The sequence below is a fragment of the Delphinus delphis genome, chromosome 16 (assembly GCF_949987515.2).
Source record: "Delphinus delphis chromosome 16, mDelDel1.2, whole genome shotgun sequence".
NCBI classification, from domain to species: Eukaryota; Metazoa; Chordata; class Mammalia; order Artiodactyla; family Delphinidae; genus Delphinus; species Delphinus delphis.
In genome coordinates this window covers 4,568,283-4,581,514 of record NC_082698.1, presented here as the reverse complement: position 1 = coordinate 4,581,514, position 13,232 = coordinate 4,568,283, and the positions used below count along the sequence as shown (strand labels likewise).

The window sequence follows — 13,232 nt, the reverse complement described above, 5'->3', positions numbered from 1 at the left end:
GAGGCAATATTCCATGGCCTCCAGGTCCTAGTACTTAGTAAAAGAAACACCATCGCCTTTTTTGTGTTCACTTAATCAACTTAATGTTGTCAAGTTTCCTAAGGAAACTGAGCGAAGACCATCTAAGAGCTTTTGAACTGGCTGCAGCCTGTGGGCAGGTAACACATGGTCTGCCCTGGTAGGCGCGCACCTCTTATGAGTGAACCGGGGTGTGGGCCGCTGGGATGTGTAGCATTTCTCAAATGAAGCACCTTATTTGAGATACCTTGACTCTGTTCAGAATGAGTCTGAGGCTGACAGGTGGATTCTTTGGCCCCGGCTGGCCCCTCTTTTCGGGGGTGTGCCTTTCATTTGGGCATCAGTGCGTATATGGTTATGCCTGGTGTGACCAAGGGCGTTTTGGTTGTACAGACTGTTTCTCCTTATCTCAAAAAATGCTAAATATAGTCAAAGATTTATCAGGACAGAGAAGAGGAAAACTTCCACTTCCTACCTGCTCAACTGAGTTTGTTGTCCATGTTCTTTACCCTGTAGTTATCGGATGTTGATGATTCCGAATGGCGCACTTTGCTTGGGCAAATGGTCACGGTGGGATCAAAGAGAAGGGTCATTACTGGAATAATATTACTGGGATGGAGGCTTACTTAGAGGAAGTCAGCAATGCCTTTGCCTCAGAAGCCCAAGTGAGGGTCTTGCTCGCTCGTGTGGGTTGGGATGGATGTTAAACCTGCTGCCATCAAAAGCAGTGGATCCTGACCACGCTGAAATTAAACATTTGAGGGCAGGCCCCGCAGACTCATCTCCTTCCAAAATACAAGGCACAGGTTATGATGCGTTAGAAGTGTCTGACCTTTGCTTCCCTCAGCTCTCGACTCAGCACTGGCCCCTCCACCCCCAGGTGCCATCCACCTGCTCTAGGATTTCCTGGCCATGCCTGGGTCAGCCTCACTCTCAGCTGAGTGAGCCCATGACCTGTGCTTCTAGGGGCCCCTAGCCTCCAGTGTCTCAAACCAGCCCCACGTTCAGAAGTGCATGCCCCATCCGAAGGCAGCTGAGCCTGTGTCCGGGAGGCGACGTCTGACCTCTGGTTCTATCACAGGTGCTTGGTAGCCACCAGCTTCAGGCAGCGTCTCTTCCAGCTGGTCCCATCCTTTGCCTCCTTTGCAATAGGAAAGTAAAGTTGTGCTTAGGGAGCTGTGAGTCCTTAGACTAAGAGCGTTTCTGATTTCCAGAGTCTTTCTCTTCCACGTGAGGAAAGTGTGTTGGAAGCACGAACTCCCCAACCGTGGCTACCTTAGGCGCTGCCTGTGTTTGGAATTGAAGGTCTTTTAGCCCATGGCACGTTCACTGCCAAACATCTCAGAATCCTTCCAGAGCGTCAGGGTTTCAGCCAATAGAAAGGAATTTATTTTTAATTGGTGAGGTTGGAAACTTGCTTTTGAGTCAGTTAGAACTAAATAACTAGGTCACCTTGGGCAGATGGGGAGAGAGTAAATGCCCTGAGGTTTGGCCACCCCGGGCCACCGTCCACACTCAGTGCAGTGGCTCCAGAGGAGTGAACATGCCAGCGTCTCAGGTGTCAGCTCTTCCTAGGATTCTTGTGACATTTAAGTGAAATAACCCAAAGTCTAAGCGTTTAGTAAAATGGTTCTTGTCTACCTCATCAGAAAATGATGCAAATTGTTTCTGCTGTTTAAAGAAGGAATTTAATTGGGTAGTGATGTATTTGCTGTATTATAATGGATATTTAAAGGCATTTCCTTGTCTAGAAATAATCCCTGATTTTTCATTTAACAAAAGACACTCTGTGTTAATATTTGACTTTTTTTTTTTTAATTTATTTTTGGCTGCATTGGGTCTTCGTTGCTGCGCGGGCTTTCTCTAGTTGTGGCGAGCGGGGGCTACTCTTCGTTGCAGTGCATGGGCTTCTCATTGTGGTGGCTTCTCTTGTTGTGGAGCACAGGCTCTAGGCACGTGGGCTTCAGTAGTTGTGGCACGCAGGCTCAGTAGTTGTGGCACACGGGCTTAGTTGCTCTGCGGCATGTGGGATCCTCCCGGACCAGGGCTCGAACCCGTGTCCCCTGCATTGGCAGGCAGATTCTTATCCACTGCGCCACCAGGGAAGCCCGATATTTGACTTTTAAAAAAAAAAGTCAATTTTAAACTGGAGGAAGAGGAGTCTCTTTAGTACAACCACCCATTCTCATATTTTTCTTCTTCTTTTTTTCAGTATCTAAAAATAGATTTGGGAAGTAATACTATAGTTCATATCGATCATCAGATATGACCAGAGTTCCCTCAACTGGGGAATGCCTGCAACTCTGTGGGTCTCGGTTGCATAGCGTTCAAAAAAATGCAGTGGAATTTCAGAATTAAGACTATACGGAAGACACATAATTAAGGTTTAAATATTTTCTCCAGGCTCGTTGAGGTCTTACGTTGTTGTACCAAAGCGTATCCACCAGTAAGTGAAATTAAATGACACTGCAGTTTGGCGATCTCACTTTGGTTCATGGAAATACCCAAGGAGTAAAAGAAAACCAAATTGAAGTGCTAATGTTAAATAACAGTGAATTTAATTTTAAAAGTAACTTAGAATATTCATTCACTAGCCTTGTCCTCTGTAAGGATCTATGATTCCAACTCTATCAGTTTCAATGCATGTGATTTTCCTCTTCCAAGTCATGTTTCTTCTTTGGTGTTGGTCTGAACAGTCACCATGGTAGAGAGGCAAAAAGTAAAGAACCTGAAGGTTTTTAAATCAACTGCAGGGGCCTTGTTCTCCCAGGGTGGGGTGAATACTCCAAGCATCTTTCTGCCCATCTCAGCTGGGGTTGCATTTCTGTTGGCAGAACAGGTACTCTATGTCCTGTCCTGGTTTCTGAATCTGTAGGAAGAACAGAGAAGCAGGATGGGCAGAGCACAGGAGATTTGAAAACTTTCTAAGAGATTCAATCCCTGTTTCCTTCCTTTGCCACGTTCTCGGGGTTTTATTAGCATGTATGGACTGCGCGGGTTTCCTATCCAAGCAAAATGTGTTTCTCCCAACAACAAAGCAGTTATTCTCCCGCAAACTGAGAGTAGAAACTGACAGCCAGTTGGAAGAATGCCTTTGGATCTGATGGTGACAAACAGCTCAATCCCTCATTTATTTCCATTTCCATTTTCCCCCAGGAAAGTTTCAACATTCTTCCAAGAAGTACCTCCTAAAAGCGTCCAGTAAGTAATTGTTTGTCATATAGCAAAGGCATGGATGTTGAGCTGTCAGAGTTTCCATTTAGAGGAAACAGGAACATAGCTCTCCTATATAAACGCGTGTCTCATCTCTGAGCTCCCAGCAGACCCAGTTCAGGGCTGGAATTGTTCTTCTTGAAATCCTGTTCCTGCTGACAGGAAAACATGGATTCTCGCAGGCCAGGATGGTTCCCCAGCATCGTCCCCGTAGGACAAGAGGTAAAGGGAAACTGAAAGGGGAGCCTTTCTTGTCCCTTGGGATTTATGTCATGGTTTATTTTTATGTAATGTAACTCCTAAGATATTTAAAAATTGGGTTAAAGAATATTATCAGGACGCCTCCGTTAAATGCAACATTGGCACACACTTTGGTTAACTTTGTGCAGCCCTGGGCAGGAAATCTGGTACTCATGCTTCAGGAAACTGTTCAATGCACCGCAGCTCGGCCAGGTGGTGCCTGGGGATGGTACAGAGGAACGGTCTGCTTTGGGGCTGCTAGGAAACCGAGTAAGGCTCACTTTTTAGGAAAACAATCCCCAGCTATTGTTGGGGCCCTGGGTTGCCTGGATGACACATCAAAATCCCACCCATTTTAAGTTGGACATTTTCTATTTTTATAATCAAAACCGCCCTCTTAATTTTCCTTAGCAACTAGATTTGTGAAGTGGCATTTCAGTTAAAAGTGACTCACTGAGAAAGTGGGAGGTACCTAGGTGGCCGGGCAGCAAGCTGGTTTTCCAGGAGCTGGTGTCTGGGTTCACGAGGGCGGGGCCAGGAGTCTGGGGCCAAGGTTGTCCCGTCTGTGTAGCTGACGTTGTAGGGACAGATGGCATCGTCAGCTGCAGATCTGTGCCGACTGCCTGGCTAAAGGCAGCGTTCACACTGGGGAAAGAAGACAAGATGTTTATAAACCCGTTGGGTGTGTGACTTACAGAGAACGTTCTCAGACCCATTGGGCCACAGAGTCAGGAAAGAGTCCTGCTACCACAGGGAAGGGTCACGGACCAGTTCCCACTGGATATGGGACCTGGCCCCCAGCTGCAGTCCCATCCACGGGGGACGTCCCTTTGTGAATCCGGACGTTCAGCCAGCAGGAGACTCGGTGCTTTCTGTTTCAAAATTGCCAATCGGGAGTGACTTTTTAAAGACTGCTTATTGCGATGCAGAGTTTGCTATAAACTATTTAAAATGTTGGGAAAGGAAAGGTCCCTGTGGAATTGCTGAACAAAAATGTGTCACATAATGGTTTCTCTGAGTAGCTTCTCTCCTTTTTTTGAATCGAAATGAACATAATCTAAAACCAGAACTTGGATTCGTGTTATTTCATGATGGGGACTGATGGAATTCTAACAACCTTTAAAAAATATGTTGACGGTATTCAACTGATTTCAGACAACTCTCCCAAGATTGATCTGCTCTCAGAAATGGTACAGATTTTGTGTTCAGGTCTTACCTATATGTAAATATGTTTAAAGCTGCCGTGTTGCTGCTGAGAAGTTAATTCTTTTTAAAAACGTCACGTTGCTGGAAATTATGATCTGCAAAAGCAGGACTTGATCTATTTCCTGTTTGGCCGGATAACGTCGTAAATGCCTTATGCTGAAAACCTAAATGGCATTGCTGGTAACTCACGTGCGTTCATCGTCCTCTTTGGGCCTCATTGACACCTGGGCGCAGTCTAGGTGTGCGTTCTCACCTCCACCATAAAGATGGGGAGACAGAGACTTGGGCAGGCATGGAGGGGTGAGAGTACAGTGGGAAGGGGCTCACAGGTCCCCGTGTTCCCTGCACTGAGCCCAGGTTCCTCTCAAACCTCAAAACCAGTCAGGTCTCATGACCACCTCCAAAGGTAAGGTGCAGACCTGCCAAAAGAAAAAAAAACAAACCACCCAACAACGCATTTTCCATTATGGAAAATGTGATTTTTCTGTTATGAAAGTAGCAGAGCTCATTACTAACTAAGAACATATCCTGTGGATTCTGCAAACAGTTTTCTGGTAAATAATTATATTTGGGAACACTTTCATGATCGCCTAAGTCGATCTTGGCCAGGGTTCCAAACTATTTCCTCGTGTTATCTGCTGACCGAATCCAGTTTTCTAATCTCTTCCCACACGCTTGCCAGGCTTCCTTTCGGCATGGCCAGGAGTCTGTCCATTCACTCGCCCAGCGTTTATCAGGTGTCTCCTGCAGGCTTCTGACTGTGCCACCAGGTCTTGAAAAATGCAGCAGGAGATCGTATAGTTCTGATATCAGGAAATATTGCCTGCAGGGTGGATATTTGAGTCCTTTCTTTAGCAGTTCTGATTGTGTGTTCTGCGCAGTAGCCTAGAAAAGGATTGGTCAGAAATCAAGTTTAGTTGTAGAAAGCTGAATGACTTGGACGTGTCCCTTCATGCCCTGAGTCACACCTTCTTTGTTTAAAACATAAAGAGCCCTGTGAGGACTTTTTAAAGGTCCCTTCATGACATAAAGTTCTGTGATCGAGGGCAATGCTTCTCTGGATTTTGAGTTAACAGCAGAAATGCCCCTCAAGTAACCACTGCTGCGTATCCTCCGTGTTTGGGGGCTGTCACCTTCATTGCCTTCCCTTCTGAGATGAAATTTGTACATTGTGATGTAAAGGTTTTATGATCTTTGCTTTGAAAAGGAAGCCGCTGTGTGGGTGCTTTCTCGTCCCTTCTCTCTCTTATTTGTATTTGCTCTCCTGCTGCCCTCCAAAAGAAGCAAGAACCTGTAAAAGAGGGTTTTATTCCTGGAAAACAATATTGGAAAAGCAATCTTTTTCTTTCTGTGATGGTGCTTACATATATGCGGGAAGTAAAAGCTGGGAATCCGTGGGTTTTGATTTTAAAACTTAAGCAGATACATTAGTTAACAAAACAAAGGTCCTTTCTCCACTGTTTTGCAATCCATCCTGGCAAAGCGTTCTGGGAGCCTGCTATGGTGTATTTTACCTGAAGAACTGATGGACGGGGAAGGTGAGTTGCTTAATCTCATCAGATACCATGGAAACCCCAGTACCACTCTGCTCCCCTCTTGTGAGAGTCCTCCAAAAACAATCCCAGCTGCAAAGTGTGTGTTGCTGAGATGAAGTTGGAGATCCCGAAAGCACACAACGTGAGCGTGATCAGGTTCAGAGGCATCACTCTTTCCAGGATCTATTTTTGGCTTCCTTCCAATGTGAAGCCAACCCGACATTCTGTTGTGCTGTTTCCCGCTGTGGGTGGATTTATTTAATTTTTCATGAGTGATTCACTACCCATGGCTGTATGTTTTCCTCCTGTGCAGCTGAGGATTAAGTCATGTTTCCTTTTAAAAATTATTTTTGATAGAATCTGAGCCATGTGGCACTCAGAGGGTTTGAGACTAAGGGACACAGTAGTATCACTAAGACAAGGCGCTTAGCTTCCCCGGGCTCTTACAAAATGGCAGTGATGGTGTCACCCTGTGACTGGGATGTTCTCCCCCAGAGGGGACTGCGTCTTATCAAACAGCCAAAAACATCTCTCTCTATAAAAATGTTTTTGTAAGTTGTGTGATTTTTTTAAACTTTTTTTTTCACTTTGCAACAAATCCATTCCACTTGGAACGCCGCATGGTAGGTAGGATTCCCTAACAGAAAGCCTAGTAACAGAATCAGTTTCCATGCATGTCCACGCTTTTCCCCCCGAGTGGCCTCTGTCTGCCTGGCTGGGTTCTAGTAACCCCCCTGTGTCCATCACCTTAAGTGACAGTAGCTCTGGACCGCAGAGCTGTTCTGCTCCTGTCTCAGGCTCAGTCCTTGCCAGACTGTTTCCACTCAGCGGCATCTCAGCCCTGCTCCTTGAGATGCATGAGGAGTGAAGATCATCTGTCTTTACCATGAGGCACTCCCTCCTGGCCCGAGCACAGACCAGGGATCCTCCAGAGAAGCAGTCCAGGCGCCTGCCCTGCGCCCAGGGCTTCCAGCGTCAGATCTCCACAGTGCTGCCTGACAAGATGGGTGAGCACCAGAATGGCAAATGCAGGGACCAGAAAGGTCCGGAGGCAGCAGGAGACGGTACAAATCAGAGAAGAATAACAAAGGAAGATGAGGATGTGGCGGGAGGGCAGGTGGGCAGCTCTGTGGAGTCAGTCCAACCAAACAGCATGACCAGAAAAGGAGCAGAGGAGGGGCCGGCCTAGGGGTCAGAGGCTCGCCGTCTCTCCCGACTGGCTGGGTGGCTTTAATCAAGTCGCCCACCTCCTAAGAGCACTGTCTCCTTAATCGCCCACCTCTGGAAGGCTCCGGCATTCTTTCCATCCAAGATGGGACCCCAGGAGATAGCAAAATTCTAGTACAACATTAATAGCACAAAAAGTCATCTGTGTTCTGGGTGAGGACACTGGAAAGTGCAAGAGGCCATGGCTGGGGGGTTGCTTTTCTTTAGGGACGATCTGCCTTTAACCAACATCCTAGGTTCAGGCTCAGGGCTTCCCCGAGCTGTTTCCCTGCAAAAGAGACACCCCTTCATCAGGGTGGCTGCTCCCGGGCCTGGTAAAGCTCAGGAAAACCAGCTTCGCTGAGAGCCAAACTGCAGGCCTGGAGCAGGAACCTCCGAGGCTCCATCCGTGTGTAGGTGCACCACTGTCAGACCTTCAGCTACCATACCAGACATCCAGGTACCGCGCCCGAAATCCACACAGCATGTCGGAAGTCCAAATACTGTGCGGGAAACCCCACCTGGTCAGAAAATCAAGAACTGTATCTGGGCCTTTGTAATGATGGTACAAATGGGAGTCTTCATTTTCACCAGACCATGGTGAGCCCTTTCTGAAATTCATTTTAGAGATTAAAAAATTTAACTTTTATTTCAGCTGGGCTGTAACACTCCTTATAAAAAAAACTGTGTCTGTTGTATATATCACAGTGTCCCTGGCGAATCTGAAAAAAATGTTGAAATTGACCCTAATCACAGAACCCAGTGGGCTTGACTGAGGGTGAACAGATGATCGAGGAAACGGTTCCTTGAAATTTCTACACCAGATTCTGGGAAAGTCAGAGAACCATATCAGTGGTGTCTGAGAAATCGTGGCAGTGCTCTCCAAAAATCCACAGGAAAGGGTTTCCTTCAAGGGTATGGTTAAGAGAGAATTAAATACTAATCTTGAGGAATGAAAAGTCAAATTCAGAGAATGGTCTGATGGCATAGGACTGCCTGTTCAGCTTTAGAAAATGCATATTTAAAAATATAAAACTTCTGTTTTCTACTTTTTCCCATGATTTATGTAATGTGTGACACTTAACGTGAAACTAATGCTTGATGGGATCCTTGCAGAGGGACAGAGAACAATGGATTTGGCCCTCATGGCTGCCTGTGACATGTAGGGGCGTGTCAGCTCCTGGAGGACAGCAAATGTCCTAATTCAAATCCCCAGGGGTGGCCTGGCACCTAGCAGACCTCCGCATACAGTGGATGAATGAGTAAATGAATGAATGGACTGAGGGAGAGTGGGGAGCGAGGCAGTTAGCAGAAAGAAAACAGCATTTTGCCTTCTCCGCAGCGCCTGGGGCGGCACTTAGCAAGACCAGGGCCACCTACAGAAGATGCCAGATTGCTTGTTCAAAAAGCAGGAAAAAAGCTTTCTCCTTTCTTCCGTGGTCTCTGGACCTGCCAGAGTGTTTTATACCTTCCACTTAATGTCATGCTCCCTGGGGGTATGGGGATTCTCTCAGGCAGTAGAGACCCTCAGAGATGCCTGGCACCTGCCCTGGAACTTGGCAGGTGGCGTTTGCATATCAGGGGCCAAAAATGGACCTTTAGGAACCAGTCCTGGGAAGGGGGCAGAAGGTGTGAGTCGAGGCCCCAAGCCCCTGGCAGGATGCAGAATTGTTCCGTCAGACTTCACTTGCCAAACACAAATTCAGAGATAAAATTCTTCCAAGTTCAAGAAAGTGTCTGCAGCATTAAGCCCCAGGCCGTGAGCCCCTTCTGAGTCTCTGGTCTCAGACCCCGAAGCAGGCTCTGGTGTGAGAAATGGTGGTCAGAGCACTGGAATGTTCCCCCGGGGCATTTTGCGATAAAGAATTTCACCCGCCCCCCCCTCCCTGGGAACATGATCTATTTCCAGCTAGATCTTTACTTCTCCCTGCTTCCATCATTAGTTTCTGGAAAGGTCTCCCCCCCACCCCCGCCACCGCCAGCGCTGCCAGCCCTCCGTATCTGACCCCCAATCCCAGGTGACTTTCTGCCACCCTGTTTCGATTTCTTTATATTGTTGTGGAAACGCTCACTACTCTTTGGAACGGCCATATTCACCCACTCTCTCCCCTTCTAGAACGTAGGCCCTGTGAGGACAGGGATCGTGTCCCTCTGTCCCTGCACACAGGTGCTGGCACGTGAATGAATGAATACGCTTCAATACTCCTGACACTGCTTTAGCTCCATTTTGGAGCAAGAGGGATATAAATAAACAAATGAAGGCAATTAACACCCCCAAGATTTCCAGTAAATCCCCCAGGATTTCTTCTGTCTAAACCAGACTGGCTTCAGTGATTTCTTTCACAGGTGAGGCTGAGCTGGTATTGTTTTCTCTTGTGCCTGCATGGCAGGTGTCAAATGGGCATGCTGGTGCTTCTGGCCCACTTTTTGCCTGAACTCGGGGGAAAGCAGTGTTCCAGGTGTGCACTGGTCCCCAAACCAGGCCAGAACTACATGTTTCAACTCCATTTGGGTTTTTTTTTTTTTTTTTTTTTGCAGTACGCGGGCCTCTCACTGCTGTGGCCTCTCCCGTTGCGGAGCACAGGCTCCGGACGCGCAGGCCCAGTGGCCGTGGCTCACGGGCACAGCCGCTCCGCGGCATGTGGGATCTTCCTGGACCGGGGCACAAACCCGTGCCCCCTGCATCGGCAGGTGGACTCTGAACCACTGCGCCACCTGGGAAGCCCTCCATTTGGGTTTTTAATGGCAGTTCTCTTACCCACCCCTGCACTCATTTTAGGCACATTCCTAAGAGCTAAGGGGTATGCTTTCCAATCAAAGCCACCTACACGCCTTGAAATTCCTTGTCTTGAAAGGGGTATGTTTTAGGTCAATCAATTAAAGGTGTAGTCTAACATGAGGACCTGTTACCCACCAAAGGTTTTATACACCAAGGAGAATGACCGAGGTTCAAGCCCCGCACAGCACAGGGCTGAGCGGTGGGGAGTGACAGCTGGACCCAGCTCTCAGAGCAGCCCCAGGACCCAGGGGGAGAGGCGGGCGGGGCTAGGCACCTGGGTTCGGAGAGCTCTCACTGCCCGGGACCCCTAATTATCACCTTCCTACACCAAGCTGCTGGTCGCAGCCTTACCCTCCCACCAGTCCTGGGGGAATAGGTGACATGGGTAACTGAAGAAAATACAAGGAAATTAGGTGAAAAAGACCTGAATGTGCGAAATAAGTCATGCTAGCCTGAACTGCCCCTGCGGTGTGGAGTAGGATAGGATCCGGAATTAACAGAGTTATTTGTAATGAGGTGGATGGACCTAGAGTCTGTCATACAGAGTGAAGAAAGTCAGAAAGAGAAAAACAAATACCGTATGGTGACACAGATATATGGAATCTAAAAAAAAAAAAAAGGTCATGAAGAACCTAGGGTAAGACAGGAATAAAGACACAGACCTACTAGAGAATGGACTCGAGGATATGGGGAGGGGGAAGGGCAAGCTGTGACAAAGCGAGAGAGAGGCATGGACATATATACACTACCAAACGTAAGATAGATAGCTAGTGGGAAGCAGCTGCATAGCACAGGGAGATCAGCTCTGTGCTCTGTGACCACCTAGAGGGGTGGGATAGGGAGGGTGGGAGGGAGGGAGACGCAAGAGGGAAGAGATATGGGAACATATGTGTATGTATAACTGATTCACTTTGTTATAAAGCAGAAACTAACACACCATTGTAAAGCAATTATACTCCAATAAAGAGGTAAAAAAAATAAAAAAACAAAACAAAACAAAAAGCCAGTGTGTTTTGTGTTATCCCTCAGGGGGGTTGGTCAGAACCCCCTGAATTTTAGGCAGGTAAGCTGTTAGCACTTTTGCAGCCCACTGTCATAGAAGGAGTTACATTCAGAAGCCGAGTCTCACCACATCGCTGTATTTTTAGAGAGTGAGAGCGCCATCCCCTCCACGACCCACAGCCCTCATGAGCCCCGCAGCCTGGACCTCGGACTTGGCTGTGACATCCCGGAAGTTCCTGGCTGCAGGGGCCTTCCTCCTTGCTGCCTGGGCTTCAGACACGTTGAGTAAGAGGCAAAGCACACCATCTCTCCAGGGAAATGGTTGGAGCAAAATCCAGGAAAACAAAAACAAGGGAACTGCCTATAGCCGAGTGGGTTGGTATATCTCACGAGTAGACTTGGTGCCTCTCAAAATCTCCTTATCCTCAGAACTCAGAGCACCTTAAGCCAGGAGCCATGCTTGGGCTTCTCCTCTCTGAGAAGGATGACTTCGGATCTGTGTGGCTGGGGGTTGAATACTGGGGTCATCCTGGCTCCTGGGAAAGGCTGCGGAGAGTTCTCTGCTCTGATGGAAGGTGGTACCACGGGATCGATGCTGAGGGCAGAGTGATTCTTCCTGGTGTGTAAAACCTATGGTTGATAACAGGCTCTCATCTCCGACTGCATCTTCAGTTGACTGATTTAAACATAGCCCTTTTCAAGGCACGGGATTTCAAGGCCGGTAGGCGGCTTTGCTTGGTGGGCATAGCCCTTGAATCTTGAAATACATCGGAACTGGATGGAGCTATTTTTCTCCCTCTGAAGCAGAGGAGGTTAGGTCATGGTGGTCCCTCTCCAGGAGGAGAGGGTGCAGCCCGGGGGCTTGCCAGAATGTGGGTGTCGCAGCCCGAAGGCCAAGTTCAGGGTGTCGCAGCCCGGAGGCCAAGTTCAATCACCAGGGGCTGCCTGACAACCAGTGAGTCCTGTGCTCTGTAGGGCCTCCATGTGAAGGACTTAGGTCCCAGAGGCCCCTAAATTCTCGGGGTCTGTGGATCCGGGATAGCACCACAGAACTACTGATACTCAGCTGATGGCCCAGAGCCTGGAGGCAGGGTTTGGAACCGGACGGTACCCAAGGCTTCTGTAGTTTCAGATAGCTCCGTGCAATAGATTGTTATAAACACCTGTGAAATCCCCTGTTTTCCAATGATGCTGCAGTATTTGATTAATGCTTCTGGATGGCATCACAGGATGACTGAAGCAAGCACTGCTTGGAGTTGTGGTGAATTTGCCGAGCATGAGAGGAAAATTGTCAGGTCAGGAGCCTAATCATTTTTAACTTGTCTCATTTGGCATTCTGTCCGTGTTTACACTCAGGCTACACACTGGGGGAAAAAAAATCCCAGACCACCTTGAACGAAATGGTTTTGACCTCTATTTCTAAAATGTGTGTTAGCATGAAACAGGGAGCTTTCTCTGAGGGTTCAGCAAGCAATCTCCTCCACCTGCTTCTGTCTTAGCTGCCAACCTTGGGTATTAGAGTGCCAGGCTTCTCTGGGAAAATTCATGTCATGGACATCTTGTTGCCAGGAAGCGCACCATTCACTTTTCATCTCAAGATGATGTAAAGTCTCACATGTTATTCCCAGCGTGGATGTGGAGCAGTGAATGATGTCTAATTGTGTGGAAGGGGGAGAGCTCCTCTAAGAAGCTCCTCTAAGAAGCATGGTGTCGGAAGCTTCCGTCGCTCCGCAACATTGTAACTTAACTTCTGTTTCACCAAAGGCAGTTAATTGGGCTGAAGACTCTCGTGCATATGATAGTAGAGAGAGGGGAATATCTTCAACCTGCCCTGATAAAAACATTGCTTCCACCGTAGAAAATAAACCCCTAGGAGAAGATTGGGGATGGGGGCAGGCTGCATGCTGCATACCAGGAGGTGGCATGTGGAGGGAGATAGTGGTTCCCCCATTTCTCCTGCATTATACTAACTTTAGATAAAGTCTATTCAAACTGCTCAGGATTCTAACCATACAAACTCCAGCTTAAGGATT

At 47.8% G+C, this 13,232-nt stretch overlaps 1 protein-coding gene across 2 annotated transcripts in view; it reads left to right on the top strand.

The window, feature by feature from the left end:
* Nucleotides 1–3,179: 3,179 nt before the first annotated feature.
* Nucleotides 3,180–13,232, top strand: part of PTPRE (protein tyrosine phosphatase receptor type E) — a 96,454-nt gene continuing 86,401 nt past the window's right edge. For both annotated transcript variants that reach the window (XM_060033844.1, XM_060033843.1), the window contains exon 1: nucleotides 3,180–3,219. The gene's annotated coding sequence lies outside the window, so the exon portion shown is untranslated. The remainder of the gene's footprint in view (nucleotides 3,220–13,232) is intronic.